This window comes from Triticum dicoccoides, chromosome 7B (genome assembly GCF_002162155.2).
Source record: "Triticum dicoccoides isolate Atlit2015 ecotype Zavitan chromosome 7B, WEW_v2.0, whole genome shotgun sequence".
Lineage (NCBI taxonomy): Eukaryota > Viridiplantae > Streptophyta > Magnoliopsida > Poales > Poaceae > Triticum > Triticum dicoccoides.
The window spans coordinates 319,448,190-319,464,814 of NC_041393.1; positions in this window are offsets into that span (position 1 = coordinate 319,448,190).

Genomic DNA, 16,625 nt, shown 5'->3' on the forward strand with positions numbered 1-16,625 from the left:
TCCCCTTGCGCATGGCCTCATCTCCATGCTTGTTCTTGCTCCAATGTTCATCCTTCTCCAAGCTAGGCCCTTCATTTGTAAGCAAAACAAATGTATCCAATTTAGGCAGCATCATATTCTCATGAACATTAGAATCATTACCAAGAAACGAAATTACCTGATTTAATTGGCGTGTGCGAGCTCTAGTAATTGGTCCAGTATATGTAGCAGTAGGGGCTATGGGTGTAACAATGGTATTGATGTCCTCATCATCCTCCCCTTCTTGAAATGAAGTCATCCTCGACGGAAGCTCATCATCCTCACGCAAATAAGGTTTCAAATCTGCAATGTTAAAAGTGGGACTAACCCCAAAATCTGCAGGCAGCTCAAGTTTATATGCATTATCATTTTTTTCTCTAACACCTTAAAAGGACCGTCAGCACGTGGCATTAGCTTTGATTTGCGCAAATCAGGAAATCTATCCTTACGCAAATGTAACCAAACAAGATCTCCAGGTGCAAACACAACATGTTTTCTACCCTTATCTGCAGCAAGTTTATATTTAGCATTCATACGCTCAATGTTTTCCTTAGTTAACTCATGCATTTTTAAAATCAATTCAGCACGTTGTTTAGCATCAAAATTAACATTCTCCGAAGATGGAAGAGGCAACAAATCAATAGGCGCACGAGGTAGGAAACCATACACAACTTCAAAAGGGCACATCTTAGTAGTAGAATGACATGAACAATTATAAGAAAATTCAATATGAGGCAAGCATTCCTCCCACATTTTCTTATTATTCTTCAAAACAGCTCTAAGCATAGTAGACAAAGTTCTATTGACTACTTCAGTTTGTCCATCAGTTTGGGGGTGACAAGTAGTACTAAAAAGCAGCTTAGTCCCCAACTTAGCCCATAAACATCTGCAAAAGTGGCTAAGAAATTTAGTATCACGATCTGAAACAATAGTATTTGGCACACCATGCAAGCGAATAATTTCACGAAAGAACAAATCAACAACATTAACAACATCATCGCTTTTATGACATGGTATAAAGTGTGCCATTTTCGAGAATCTATCCACGACAACAAATATGCTATCCCTCCCCTTCTTTGTTCGAGGTAAACCTAAAACAAAGTCCATAGATATATCCTCCCAAGGAACACTAGGTACAGGCAAAGGCATATATAAACCATGAGGATTGAATCGTGACTTAGCTTTTTGACATGTAGTGCAGCGAGCAATAAAACGCTCAACATCCCATCTCATCTTTGGCCAAAAGAAATGTGTAGCAAGTACGTCCTCCGTCTTCTTCACGCCAAAGTGTCCCATTAATCCTCCTCCATGCGCCTCCTGCAACAACAAAAGACGAACGAAGCTATCTGGAATGCATAGCTTGTTAGCACGAAACACAAATCCATCGTTAACAACAAACTTGTTCCACATTCTTCGTTCTTTACAATTCTGCATTACATCTTTAAAATCAGCATCATGCACATATTGATCTTTGATGGTCTCCAAACCAAATATTTTGAAGTCAAGTTGTGAAAGCATAGTATAGCGACGAGACAATGCATCAGCAATAACATTTTCTTTTCCCTTCTTGTGTTTAATAACATAAGGGAAAGTCTCAATGAATTCATACCATTTAGCATGTCTACGATTCAGTTTAGCTTGACTTCTAATATGTTTCAAAGATTCATGATCAGAATGTATAAAAAATTCTTTGGGCCATAAATAATGTTGCCATGTTTCTAAAGTCCGAACAAGAGCATATAATTATTTATCATAAGTCCACTCAATTTTTCAGAAAAGTATGCAACAGGTTTGCCATCTTGTAATAACACACCTCCTAATCCAATTCCACTAGCATCACATTCAAGCTCAAAAGTCTTATTAAAATCAGGAAGTTGGAGTAAAGGAGCATGTGTCAACTTATCTTTCAATACCGTGAAGGCTTCTTCCTGTGCGGTACCCCAAAGAAAAGGCACATCTTTCTTTGTAAGCTCATTGAGAGGTGCGGCAATGGTGCTAAAATCTCTTACAAAACGCCTATAGAATCCAGCGAGGCCAAGAAAACTCCTCACTTGTGTGACCGTTTTGGGCTACGGCCAACTCTCAGTAGCTTCAATCTTGGCTTTATCAACTTCAATTCCGTGTGGAGTAACAACATAGCCAAGAAAAGATACTCGGTCGGTGCAAAAGGTGCACTTCCCAAGGTTACCAAACAAACATGCATCACGTAGAGCAATAAAAACAGCACGTGAATGTTCCAAATGTTCTTCCAAAGATCTGCTATAAATCAATATGTCATCAAAGTAAACTACCACAAATCGTCCAATGAAAGCACGTAAAACTTCGTTCATTAATCTCATGAAAGTACTAGGTGCATTAGTTAACCCAAAAGGCATGACTAACCACTCATATAATCCAAACTTAGTTTTAAATGTTGTTTTCCATTCATCTCCCAATTTCATACGAATTTGATGGTATCCACTATGCAAATCAACTTTGGAGAATATTGTAGAGCTACTCAATTCATCAAGGATATCATCTAGCCTAGGAATAGGATGACGATAATGAATAGTAATATTATTAATGCCTCTACAATCAACACACATACGTGATGTACCATCCTTTTTCGGCACTAGAATAATAGGAACAACACAAGGACTAAGGGATTCGCGTATATAACCTTTGTCGAGAAGCTCTTGTACTTGACGCATAATCTCTTTCGTCTCCTCTGGATTGGTACGGTATGGCGCACGGTTTGGCAGTGAAGCACCGGGTATTAAGTCAATCTGATGCTCAATCCCTCGAATAGGCGGTAATCCCGGTGGCACGTCTTGTGGAAAGACGTCAGCGAACTCCTGCAAAATGTTAGTGACAGCAGGAGGCAAAGAGGAAGGCACGTCCTCGAATGAAAATAATGCCTCTTTGCACACAAAAGCATAGCAAACAGATTTGCTGAAATCTAGCTCATCAATACCAGATTTGGTGGCAAATGAACATGCACTTTTCAATTTAATTTCAGAAGCAACACTAGATGGTTTATTATTAGGCTTCATTTGTTGCTCAAATTCTTTTGCCACAATCTGAGTTTCACTCTTATTCTTCTCCTGTTTTGCTTTATTAGCTCTATTAATATCATCTTTCAAAATGGAATCAGGAGTCATAGGAAGCAAAGTAATATTTTTATCCTTATGAACAAGAGTATACTGATTGTTTCTACCATGGTGTACAGAATTTTTATCAAATTGCCATGGTCTACCAAGTAATAAGGAACATGCTTGCATAGGTACCACATCACAATCAACATAATCAGCATATGTAGAGATACTAAAATGCACACGAACATTACGTGTTACCTTAACCTTGCCGCTGTTGTTGAAACATTGTATGTAGTAAGGATGTGGATGTGGTCTTGTGGTGAGAGAAAGCTTCTCCACCATCTCCATGCTAGCCAAGTTGTTACAGCTCCCTCCGTCTATGATGACGCGCACAGAACATTCCTTCACAACTCCCTTGGTATGGAACAAATTTTGCCTCTGATTTTGCTCAGCTTGTGTGACCTGCACACTCAAAACACGTTGAGCAACTAAACATTCATACCTGTCAGCGTCTTCAGGAGCCATGTATTGCGTCTCATGATCAGAATCATCTCAACCATGTTCTTCACGTGTAATAAGAGCCAAAGTCTCCTCATCATAGTCACTAGCGGACTCATACCCACCGTCCTCAGTAGCAATCATCACACACTTAGATTTGCATTCTCACGCATAATGACCTCTTCCTTTACAATGACGAAGAATAATATCACTTGTGTGCCCTATTGATGCCATGGAAAAAGAAGAGCTTTGTGTAGGTCCGGCAGGTGCGCTCTTGGCAGATAGTGGTGGTTGTGCCTGCTTTCTTGTATCACGGCTGGAGGTGGCACCTGATGGAGGTGCTGGTGTAGTGGAAGTAGAAGGTGCACGCGGTGTCCATGAGGAAGGTCGACCTGCAGAAAAGTTAGTGCGCACCATTGCTTGTCGATCCTACACTTCACATTCAGCTTTACAAGCAAGATGGAATAAACGAGTGATATTAGTATACTCCTTATACTCTAGAATGGTCTGAATCTCTATTTAATACACCCGTAAAACGTGCAAGCATAGCTTCATTCTCCTCAACAATACCACATCTAATCATGCTAGTTTGTAATTCTTGATAATATTCTTCTACATAATTTTTCCTTGTCTTAAACGCTGCAATTTTTGAAGCAATTCACGTTGATAATATGTTGGAACCCAACGAGTACGCATAGAAGTTTTCAAAGCAGCCCAAGTAGCTGGAATAGGATATAATCTACAATGTTCAGACCACCATACACATGCAAAACTAGTGAAAGCACAAACAGCAGCAGCAACCCGTCTCTCCTCGGGATATTGTAAACATGTAAAAGGTTGTTCAGTTTCTAACTCCCAAGTAAGATATATATCAAGAACATATCTACCCTCAAATGGTGGAATATTCAATTTCAGTTTAGGAATATGGACATCATCTCGTACCTGAGGTGGTGGTGCAGGCCTACCATTACGAATATATACCTGAGGTCGACCTGCTGGTGGTGGTGCTGGTGGCTGCACGTAGTTCTGATTTTGATCAACCTCATCCTCATAATCGCTCGCATACTCATCATCCTCCTGGGTACCAGTAGCAGCAGTAGCAGGAGCCAAAGATGCATCAACAACAGGAACAACAGCACCAGAAGTTTGGCCATCCTCAATAGGAACACGCTTCGCTCGTCCATACTGATTCGGAAGGAGGCGTTGTTGTTGTTGTTGCAGAGGTGCGATAGGTGCAGCCGGCGGTGGTTGTGGAAAACGCACGAGCAATTCATTAAACTTTCTATCAAGATTTGTTTCGAATGTCTTCTCAATGCCATCTATCTTCTCCATGGCCTCGTCAAATCTGTTTAGCACATCTTGCACCTGTCCACTCATCATTTGCTGAAATTTATCATCTAGCTGTTTGTTCGTCAGGTTCTCCCAATCAGTCTCATCGGCTTGTGATCCTACCATGGTTAGCAGGAAATAGAAACACACAAGAATATGATCCTACAGACTACTAAGAAGTGGTGGTGGTGTATCACAAAACCGTCAAGCAAATCTCAAATTCTTACCAGTTCTTACCCAGCAGCAGGTGGTGATCGGCAACCGTTGTAGTCAAAACTCTCAAAGCTTGGATAGAGCGATTACCAGGGAGAGTCAAACACACGACGTAGATGTATGTGGAGCTGGGAAGGCTAATAATATGGTAGCAAAAAGGGTCAGCAATAATCAATTCAGAGATGCAAAGTTGAATAAACGCTCAACGACGGTACTGTGCTGGTCCTAGGCTAGACCGTGCTAGAGACGCGAGCCTAGAACACTAACAAAATCACGGTGCTGCACGTAAACAAGGGAAAAGCACACTCTGGATTTTTTTTTCGCTCCTTTTTTTTGTGTTGCTTTTTTTTTGCGAAAAATCACTATAATGGCGAGTGTCTCAAAACTCTTCCCAGGTCAAACTGACAGGATGGGCACGAAATTTTTTCGACCAATTTTTTTTTTCAACTGCCCGGACCCAAAAACTAGAAACGGGTCAAAAAAAACTTTCTATAACGGCGACTGTCTCAATACGCTTAGAAACACCTAAAAATAGGATAGCTAGAATTTTTTTTGTCAAGCGCGTTTTTGGAAAAATTTGGAATTTTTTTTGTCAAGTACTCCCGCAAGGAAACACGAATCGGAAACTAGATAAATCTCCAAAAACCTAATATGCAAGGAACTCGGATTGGTGGTGGATATATGGTGGTGGTGTATGGCAGCGGTGGTGGTAGCAGTGGTAGTATATGGATATGGATCGGTGGTGGAATATGGACACGAATTGGTGGTATATGGATACGGATTCGGATCGGTGGTGGTAGGTGGCAGGGGCGATGATGATGGTGCAGTGGCGGCGTGACAACTTATGACCAGAACTCGAAACTCTAAAAGACTAGACGCTAAGACCAACAACTAGACACGAAGATGCAACCGCAAATTCAACAAAGCAAAACCCTAAAAAGATTATGCAAAGGCTCAGATTGGTTCGGATATGATGAACTAACCCTAATTTTTTTGTGGCTTTTTTCATGGACGATAGGTATGAAGAACAGACTCGGTCTAAACTACGAAAAACTGTAAAATCTCACCGAGCAACCTGGAAATCTGATACCACTTGATAGAGGCAAAGGTGTCCCGTCTTTCGATGAGATGATGGATTTCGCTTTGGTGGAAGTCGACTTTGACGATCCGACTACGAACGTGCAAGGACGTCACGCCTTAGCAACCGCTAAACTAACTCCGAGAGGTTATTGACCACGCCGGAGCACGATCAACCTGACCATGAGGGTCTGTTTCCTGTGAGCAAACGAAGAACAAGCAAGAAACTGAGATTGCAATCTGGATATTGCGAATATAAGATGAAAGCTTTATTGATCAAGGTGGGGTTCTGTGACGCCTTTGTCTGGTCGTTGAACACAAATGAAGTACACGAAGTTGCAGCTATGGTGAACTTTTAATCTAAACAAAACCCAAAGTCTAAACGGTGCCCTAAGGGCTGTATATATGGAGGAAGAGGGGGGGATTTCGTGGCCCTTGGTGGAGGGGTCCGAAATCAACCCTATCTCTTGTTTCCCCACACATACGGACGCTAAAAATAGCCTATACTTATGTATTTCGAAATTACAAGGGCCTGGCCCAATAATAAGGTGACGCAGCACCTAGAATAGCCTCGGGACGAAATTTATGAAGTGGCATCTTGTATATTTCATCCAAGGCTTCATGCACCCATTATGGTGGCTTCAAAGTCCTGAAATCATCACTTGTAACTCCGTTCTTGTTCCCCTTGCGCATGGCATCATCTCCATGCTTGTTCTTGCTCCAATGTTCATCCTTCTCCAAGCTAGGCCCTTCATTTGTAAGCAAAACATATGTATCCAATTTAGGCAACATCATATTCTCATGAACATTAGAATCATTACCAAGAAACGAAAGTACCTGATAATTTAATTGGCGTGCGTGAGCTCTAGTAATTGGTCCAGTATATGTAGTAGTAGGGGCTGTGGGTGTAACAATGGTATTGATGTCCTCATCATCGTGTGAGAGCCAAGTAGAAGAGATGCGTGTAGTCCTTGCGCGAAGGGGACGGTGGTAAGGATAGTCCACGGTATTCCAAGTCATCATTGCTCTCAAGAGCTCGTTTCGTCAACTCTTGGGATTGATAGGTTGACGAGTATACATGAGTACCTACACAAAACAAAGACAAAGAGAAAATTGTGTGTGCATGGTATATGTACACATCATCCATCATGATGCACACATGCATGTGTCGGTTAGCACAAAATAGCCAATGCTCAAATAAATGAGATGCGTGATATAGAAACATGTCATCCATCATGAAAGGCTTGTTGTTATGTATGTCATAATGGAGACTCAAAGGATGTAATTCATCATGAGAAATATCTAGAGCATTGTTATTCATGGAATGCATATGGTGCACGCAATTATGGGAATCATGCAAAGTATGGAATGCATCAAGATCTCCTAATATGTATGCGGAAACTATGGGGTCTCCTCATGAGCATGAGTAGCAACATCACATGGAGAATATTGACAACATCCAAAACAATGCATATTCGAAACAATGTGATCATGGCATGTAATAGTAGATGAATTGCGCAAATCATGTAAAGGAAGCATGTCAATATCATCACATGAAAAACAAAAGCCAATGACCATCATCTCGTCATCTGTGCCATAAGTGCAAATAGGATTTATTTTAATGGGGCATGCATAGTTACTATGTTGAGATTGAAATGATGCAATATGTGAGATCTCACTCATAGCATATGACAAGTTCAATGGGTTGTCAAACATGAAGTGACCAAAGGAATTTTCACATGATATCCTATGGAGCATAGCATCACAACTAGGCAACTAAACATGCTCATCATCATATTCATCATAAATAGGTAAGTCAAGGCATGAAGAAGTCTCACTAGCATGAAGCATGGCAATAGGTGTGTCAACATCATGCAAGCAATCATTGTCAAGAGAGTCCACTAGTGGGACAAGAGAAGCACCATCACCTATGTTACCGTTGGAGCGTCGTTCATGTGTTGTAGGTGAGGTGTTGAAGATCGTCTCGTTGTCATTTTCATCTTGATGGAACCATGTGGGGGGTGCATCATCGTCCACTATGGCCATCGTCGTCTCCAATGGAGGAATAGACTCGTCAAGGATAGGCATGTCATCATGTAGGAGACGTAGCATCAAAGAAGAAAACACACTAGGAGTAGAGGTTAAGTCGTTAGTTATTATAGTGGCCTCAAATGCCGTGTCAACTACCTCACTCACTAAGTGTTGTGGCTCACTCACTCCCTCAAGGATGCTCTCACTCATATGGTTGGTGGAGTCACTCAAATGACGCTCAACCTCACATAGGATGTGTGGCATGCTCTCATGTGTGGGGCTAGTGGTGGTCACACTCATCCTCTCATAGGAAATGCTCTCAATGTCACGTATGGTCGAGTCACTCATCTCTCTCATGGGGTGGTGGCTCTCCTCACATGACAAATGGGGCATCTCTTCATATGTGGGTGTCGGAGAGATGTTGGTGCAAATGTCTCCATGCGCGGTCGCGTAGATTGACTCGGAGTATGAGTCCAAAGTGGGCATCGTCTTCATGTTGTTGAAGAGGTTCGCGCTCGTCGCCGTGGTCGAAGCGGATGGCCCTTGCTCGACCGTCTTATTGCCGTCTTGGTGTTGGAGGCCCATATGATGTGGCACCTCGTAGCTCGTCTCCATGACCGAAGGGAGTTTCCCATGCTCAGCCATCTTCCTTGAGGGGCTTCCAAAGATGGAAGTGTCGCCCTCGCTCGTAGGTAGTCGCCTTGGACTTGATGAAGTCGTTGTAGGCGTACTCGTGGGAAGTAGGCGAAGATGCCATACGTCCAAAGGCGAAGATGCCTTGAGAACTCTTGGCAAAGATGTCGAAGTGGTTGATGTAGCCGTAGCGCCGTCTTGGTGGTGGTCATCTCGCAGTCTTCTCCTTTGCTCATGAAGCTTGGACTTGGTGTGAAGTAGGGCTTGTTGGGACTTGTGCATTTTCGCTTGTGGAGCATCTTCATGATGATGATGTCATTGTCGTGCTTGAGCTCGTAGGCGTTCGTCGTCGTCGTGCACATGATGCTTGGAGGTGACTTTCCCTTCATGACGATGTTGATGATGATCGCCTTGTAGATGTGGATGTGGACGACTTGCGCTTGCATCGTTTTCGCGCTCCGAAGACTTGTGGCTTGACCGTCACTGCCTTGAAGATGACGAAGTAGAAGAAGACTTGATCAAGGCTCGAATCTCATCCATCCTTGCATCTTGCTCCTCTTTATGTGCGGAAAGCTTCTTCTCGATGTGCTCTTGCAATCTTGATTGTGCGCCTTGTATTTTTTGTTGTAGATCGAAGAGTGACGCTTTGGTGATGTAGTTGTTCACGCCGTCGTTGTTATCATAGACCAGAGAGGAAATGCCTTGCCTATCCATCACAAGACTCGAGCAAATATGAGTGGGAGAAAGAGAAGAACTAATACCAATGTACCTTGACCGATGTTGACAATGAATCAAATTCACTCAAATGCGGACAATGAAATAGCACTACTGGTACCAATCCTTGTCGGTTCTCACACCTACACAAGTAAAGCTTATGGTGGAGCTCGGTGAGGATAGTGGCACAAAAATTTAATGCAAAATGTTAGAAAGAGTCAATATGTTGAAAGAGATTCACAAATTCGCAAGTGAAACAAATGGACCAATAGCAATATGTGGCACACGGAAACACACACACGGATAGATAAATGGGGTCGTGCAACCAAGGAATGAGCACAAAATATGGAATCCATGGAAAACGCTCGTGTTGTACAACTCAAAAGAGACGCTAGCACGATTTCTCAATAGGCGGATACGACACTTGTGCACAACCTATAAGATGCAAAATGGATAAACTTCTATCCCAAGTATGATATGTATGTATGGTTCCCGGTGTTCTCTCAAGATGATCCAAGATGATCGGATATGACAATATTATATGCAATGTGGTATGATGCTATGGCACTTGCTTACAAGCTTCTTTGCTCTCTCTCTTTTGCTTAAAAGCTTTATTTCTCTTTTTTTCTATGGCCACTTTGCACAATGCACAAACCAAGATAGCAATTGCGTATATGCGGGAACAAACTTGTGACACAAGCTATGATACCAATATATGCACCACGATGATATGGTATGTATGCTATGGGAAGTATGATCACTAATGTGCACAAGTCACGTTGCCGGCAATACTCAAATGGCTAGTCTCGATAGGCAAGTAACGCAAAATGGGCTAGGGGTTATCAATGCAATGGCAAGGGGAATATACAATGGGGTCATCGAGGTTACCGTCCTTTGGGATGATGAGTGGCGGTGTTCTTGATGTAGATACCAAGATGATGGAGACTCGTTCCTAAGTAGCCGAAACACCTTAGGAAATGGAAAAATCGCGAACTCAAAATCTCAAATGACAAATGTCAAATGGTGGTAGCGGAAATTGGTGGTGGTTTGCACTTGGCAAAGCGGAAGTGGAATGATGGGCTATACACGTGTCGGAGTTGAAGTTACCGGCCCTAAGTAGCCGAAACACCTTAGGAGACACAAGCCACAACTCAAACAAGCTCAAACAACTATTGGGTTAAGTTGGGGGTGGCGGAAGTGTATGGTGGGCACGCCTATGCGAAACTAGTGGTGGTGGTTGATGAAGAAGCAACCATCCCTAAGTAGCCGAAACACCTTAGGAGACTCGAATCACTACTCAAGCAACCACTAATGCTATAGGGATCAAGATGGGTTAGGTTGCGGTTGTCGGTGGTGGCTATACGGATGATATGGTGGACGGCCTAGGCAAACTTGCCAAATTTTAGAAAATTTGATGGATTCAAATGGTGTTGGTAGTATTTTTGTGGGAAAGGGGACGTCAAGAGCTTCAAAACGAGCTAAAGAACGTCAAAATCGGAGTTCAGATGAATTAGTTATGGCCGAAACAAGAATCAGCCGGAGTCAATTTCTACAGGTTACGGACGTCCGTAAAGGTCGGATGTCCGGAGCGTCGGACGTCTGGGAAAGTCGGAAATCCGTAAATTTGGTTCGGGTTAGGGGTTCCGGTCGTCCGGAAAAGGTCGGACGTCCGGTGCTTCCTGGGGGTTCGGACGTCCGTAAAACGCCGGTCGTCCGGTGGGTCGGGGTCAATGCGAAAATTGAGTTTCGGGACGCGATTTTGGGCGGAAAATGGAGATTTCGGGGTCAAAATTGACGAGATTTTGTGGATGGAAGATGGGGAAACTTGGAGAAATGCAAGATCCACTCGAAACCAAGCAAATCCATGGATCAAAGTCAACAAAACATCATCAAACCAACAAATCACAAAAAAATTTGGGGCTATTTTTTGTGGGAATTTTCGGATTTAGGACGAAATCAACAAAATCAAGCTAGAAAAAGAGGGGTAGGGGCTCCAAAAACGTGATCAACCTGGCTTTGATACCAAGATGATGTAGGGAGGAACCCTAAGGCGATGATCTTTCACGTTTGGAGTGGGTCCTACGGGGAATCTCGAAGAGCACGTGGAAGAACTCGAGGGAAAACACGGGGAAAACGAGAGGAATCGCTAAACCGACATGGAATCAATCACACGAGTGCTAGATCACCGAAAGCATAAGGTAATACATGATCCAAAATCAACAAAGGTAAGGATACAAAGGAACCGTTCTTCTCCGAGAGGAGGTCTTGAATTCGCGAGGGGATCTTCCCGTAAAGGGGTCTTGAATCCAAGTGGATCTTCTCCGAGAGGCCGCGGTCTCTCATGAAGAGGAGATCCGATGGATGAGCTATGCTCACGACAGAAGGTAGTCAAATCGTGGGTACATATCTCATGCTCGAGCCAAAGAAATAAATCAAGATAAATCAGTGCCACCTATGAGCAGTCAGACCCCGTCAGAGCATCGCCATGATAATTCTCGGCATTTATTGAAACCAGAAGACCTGCATTTATTTGAAGCAACCACATGATAGAAGCAAAAAGGTTTTCATGATCAAAAGAAAATTTATGCTCAGATCCATTGGATACCACCGCAGATATGAGAGAATTCACATCAACAAAAAGATTTGGTATATGAGCAAAGACCTGTCAGAATTTGGGAAAGGTGAAGCAAACCACCCCAGATCAAGGTAAGTTGATCATCTGAAATTCTTGGGGGAACAATAAATAAAGGAAAAAAGGATACCCAAGTGGGAGACGGTGTCCTCAAGTCATACTTGTTCCCTGAGCAACCAAATCTCGAGGACGAGATTTCTTTAAGGGGGGAAGGTTTGTAACAACCTGGATTTTGGCCTTTTCTTTTTCTTTTGATTTATTTGGTTTTTTGATAGAGGCAAAGGTGTCCCGTCTTTCGATGAGATGATGGATATCGCTCTGGTGGAAGTCGACTTTGACGATCCGACTACGAACGTGCGAGGACGTCGTGCCTTAGCAATCACTAAACCAACTCCGAGAGGTTATTGACCACGCCGGAGCACGATCAACCTGACCACGAGGGTCTATTTCCTGGGAGCAAACGAAGAATAAGCAAGAAACTTAGAATTGCAATCTGGATATTGCGTATATAAGATGAAAGCTTTATTGATCAAGGTGGGGTTCTATGACGCCTTTGTCTGGTCGTTGAACACAAACGAAGTCCGCGAAGTTGCAGCTATGGCGAACTTTTAATCTAAACAAAACCCAAAGTCTAAACGGTGCCCTAAGGGTTGTATATATGGAGGAAGAGGGGGGGGGATTTCGTGGCCCTTGGTGGAGGGGTCCGAAATCAACCCTATCTCTTGTTTCCCCACACATACGGACTCTAAAAATAGCCTATACTTATGTATTTCAAAATTACATGGGCCTGGCCCAATAATAAGGTGACCCAGCACCTAGAATAGCCTATGGACGAAATTTATGAAGTGGCATCTTGTATATTTCGTCCAAGGCTTCATGCACCCATTATGGTGGCTTCAAAGTCCGGAAATCATCACTTGTAACTCCGTTCTTGTTCCCCTTGGGCATGCCATCATCTCCATGCTTGTTCTTGCTCCAATGTTCATCCTTCTCCAAGCTAGGCCCTTCATTTGTAAGCAAAACAAATGTATCCAATTTAGGCAGCATCATATTCTCATTAACATTAGAATCATTACCAAGAAACGAAAGTACCTGATAATTTAATTGGCGTGCGCGAGCTCTAGTAATTGGTCCAGTATATGTAGCAGTAGGGACTGTGGGTGTAACAATGGTATTGATGTCCTCATCATCCTCCCCTTCTTGAAATGAAGTCGTCCTCAACGGAAGCTCATCTTCCTCACCCAAATAAGGCTTCAAATCTGCAATGTTAAAAGCGGGACTAACCCCAAAATCTGTAGGCAGCTCAAGTTTATATGCATTATCATTTATTTTCTCCAACACCTTAAAAGGACCATCAACACGTGGCATTAACTTTGATTTGCGCAAATCAGGAAATCTATCCTTACGCAAATGTAACCAAACAAGATCTCCAGGTGCAAAGACAACTTGTTTTCTACCCTTCTCTCCAACAAGTTTATATTTAGCATTCATACGCTCAATGTTTTCCTTAGTTAACTCATGCATTTTTAAAATCAATTCAACACGTTGTTTAGCATCAAAATTAACCTTCTCCGAAGATGGAAGAGGCAACAAATCAATAGGTGCACGAGGTAGGAAACCATACACAACTTCAAAAGGGCACATCTTAGTAGTAGAATGCAATGAACGATTATAAGCAAATTCAATATGAGGCAAGCATTCCTCCCACATTTTCTTATTATTCTTCAAAACAGCCCTAAGCATAGTAGACAATGTTCTATTGACTACTTAAGTTTGTCCATCAGTTTGGGGGTGACAGGTAGTACTAAAAAGCAGTTTAGTCCCCAACTTAGCTCATAAACATCTCCAAAAGTGGCTTAGAAATTTAGTATCACGATCTGAAACAATAGTATTGGGCACACCATGCAAGCGAATAATTTCACAAAAGAACAAATCAGCAGCATTAACGGCATCATCGCTTTTATGAGTTGGTATAAAGTGTGCCATTTTCGAGAATCTATCCACGACAACAAATATGCTATCCCTCCCATTTTTTGTTCGAGGTAAACCTAAAACAAAGTCCATAGATATATCCTCCCAAGGAACACTAGGTACAGGCAAAGGCATATATAAAGCATGAGGATTGAGTCGTTACTTAGCTTTTTGACATGTAGTGCAGCGAGCAATAAAACGCTCAACATCCCGTCTCATCTTTGGCCAAAAGAAATGTGTAGCAAGTACGTCCTCTATCTTCTTCACACCAAAGCGTCCCATTAATCCCCCTCCATGTGCCTCCTGCAACAACAAAAGATGAACAGAGCTAGCTGGAATACATAGCTTGTTAGCACGAAACACAAATCCATCATTAATGACAAACTTGTTCCATGTTCTCCCTTCTTTACAATTCTGCAATACATCTTTAAAACCAGCATCATGCACATACTGATCTTTGATGGTCTCCAAACCAAATATTTTGAAGTCAATTTGTGAAAGCATAGTATAGCGACGAGAGAATGCATCAACAATAACATTTTCTTTACCCTTCTTGTGTTTAATAACATAAGGGAAAGTCTCAATGAATTCAACCCATTTAGAATGTCTACGATTCAGTTTAGCTTGACTTTTAATATGTTGCAAAGATTCATGATCAGAATGTATAACAAATTCTTTGGGCCATAAATAATGTTGCCAGGTCTCTAAAGTCCGAACAAGAGTATATAATTCTTTATCATAAGTAGAATAATTCAGACTAGGCCCACTCAATTTTTCAGAAAAATACGCAACATGTTTGCCATCTTGCAATAACACACCTCCTAATCCAATTCCACTAGCATCACATTCAAGCTCAAAAGTCTTATTAAAATCAGGAAGTTGGAGTAAAGGATCATGTGTCAACTTATCTTTCAATACCGTGAAGGCTTCTTCTTGTGCGGTACCCCAAACAAAAGGCACATCCTTCTTTGTAAGCTCATTGAGAGGGGCAACAATGGTGCTGAAATCTCGCACAAAACGCCTATAGAATCCAGCAAGGCCAAGAAAACTCCTCACTTGTGTGACCGTTTTGGGTTGCGGCCAACTCTCAATAGCTTCAAACTTGGCTTTATCAACTTCAATTCCCTGTGGAGTAACAACATAGCCAAGAAAAGACACTCGGTCGGTGCAAAAGGTGCACTTCCCAAGGTTACCAAACAAACGTGCGTCAAGTAGAGCAATAAAAACAGCACGTAAATGTTCCAAATGTTCCTCCAAAGTTCTGCTATAAATCAATATGTCATCAAAGGAAACTACCACAAATCGTCCAATGAAAGCACGTAAAACTTCATTCATTATCTCATGAAAGTACTAGGTGCATTAGTTAACCCAAAAGGCATGACTAACCACTCATATAATCCAAACTTAGTTTTAAATGTTGTTTTCCATTCATCCCCCAATTTCATACGAATTTGATGGTATCGACTACGCAAATCAACTTTGGAGAATATTGTAGAGCCACTCAATTCATCAAGCATATCATCTAGCCTAGGAATAGGATGACGATAACGAATAGTAATATTATTAATGCCTCTACAATCAACACACATACGTGATGTACCATCCTTTTTCGGCACTAAAATAATAGGAACAACACAAGGACTAAGGGATTCGCGTATATAACCTTTGTCGAGAAGCTCTTGTACTTGACGCATAATCTCCTTCATTTCCTCTGGATTGGTACGGTCTGGTCCACGGTTGGGTAGCGATGCACCGGGAATTAAGTCAATTTGATGTTCAATCCCTCGATAGGTGGTAAACCCGGTGGCACGTCTAGTGGGAAGACGTCAGCAAACTCCTGCAAAATGTTAGTGACAGCTTGGGGCAAAGAGGAAGGCACGTCCTCGAATGAAAATAATGCCTCTTTGCACACAAAAGCGTAGCAAATAGATTTGCTAAAATCTAGCTCATCAATATCAGATTTAGTGGCAACTAAACATGCACTTTTCAATTTAATTTCAGAAGCAATACTAGATGCTTTATTATTAGGCTTCATTTGTTGCTCAAATTCTTTTGCCACAATCTGATTTTCACTCTTATTCTTCTCCTATTTTTCTTTATTAGCTTTATTAATATCATCTTTCAAAAGGGAATCAGGAGTCATACGAACCAAAGTAATATTTTTATCCATATGAACAAGAGTATACTGATTGTTTCTACCATGGTGGAAAGAATTTTTATCAAATTGCCATGGTCGACCAAGTAATAAGGAATATGCTTGCATAGGTACCACATCACAATCAACATAATCAGCATATGTAGAGATACTAAAATGCACACGAACAATACGTGTTACCTTAACCTTGCCACTGTTGTTGAACCATTGGATGTAGTAAGGATGTGGATGTGGGCTTGTGGTGAGAGATAGCTTCTCCACCATCTCCATGCTAGCCAAG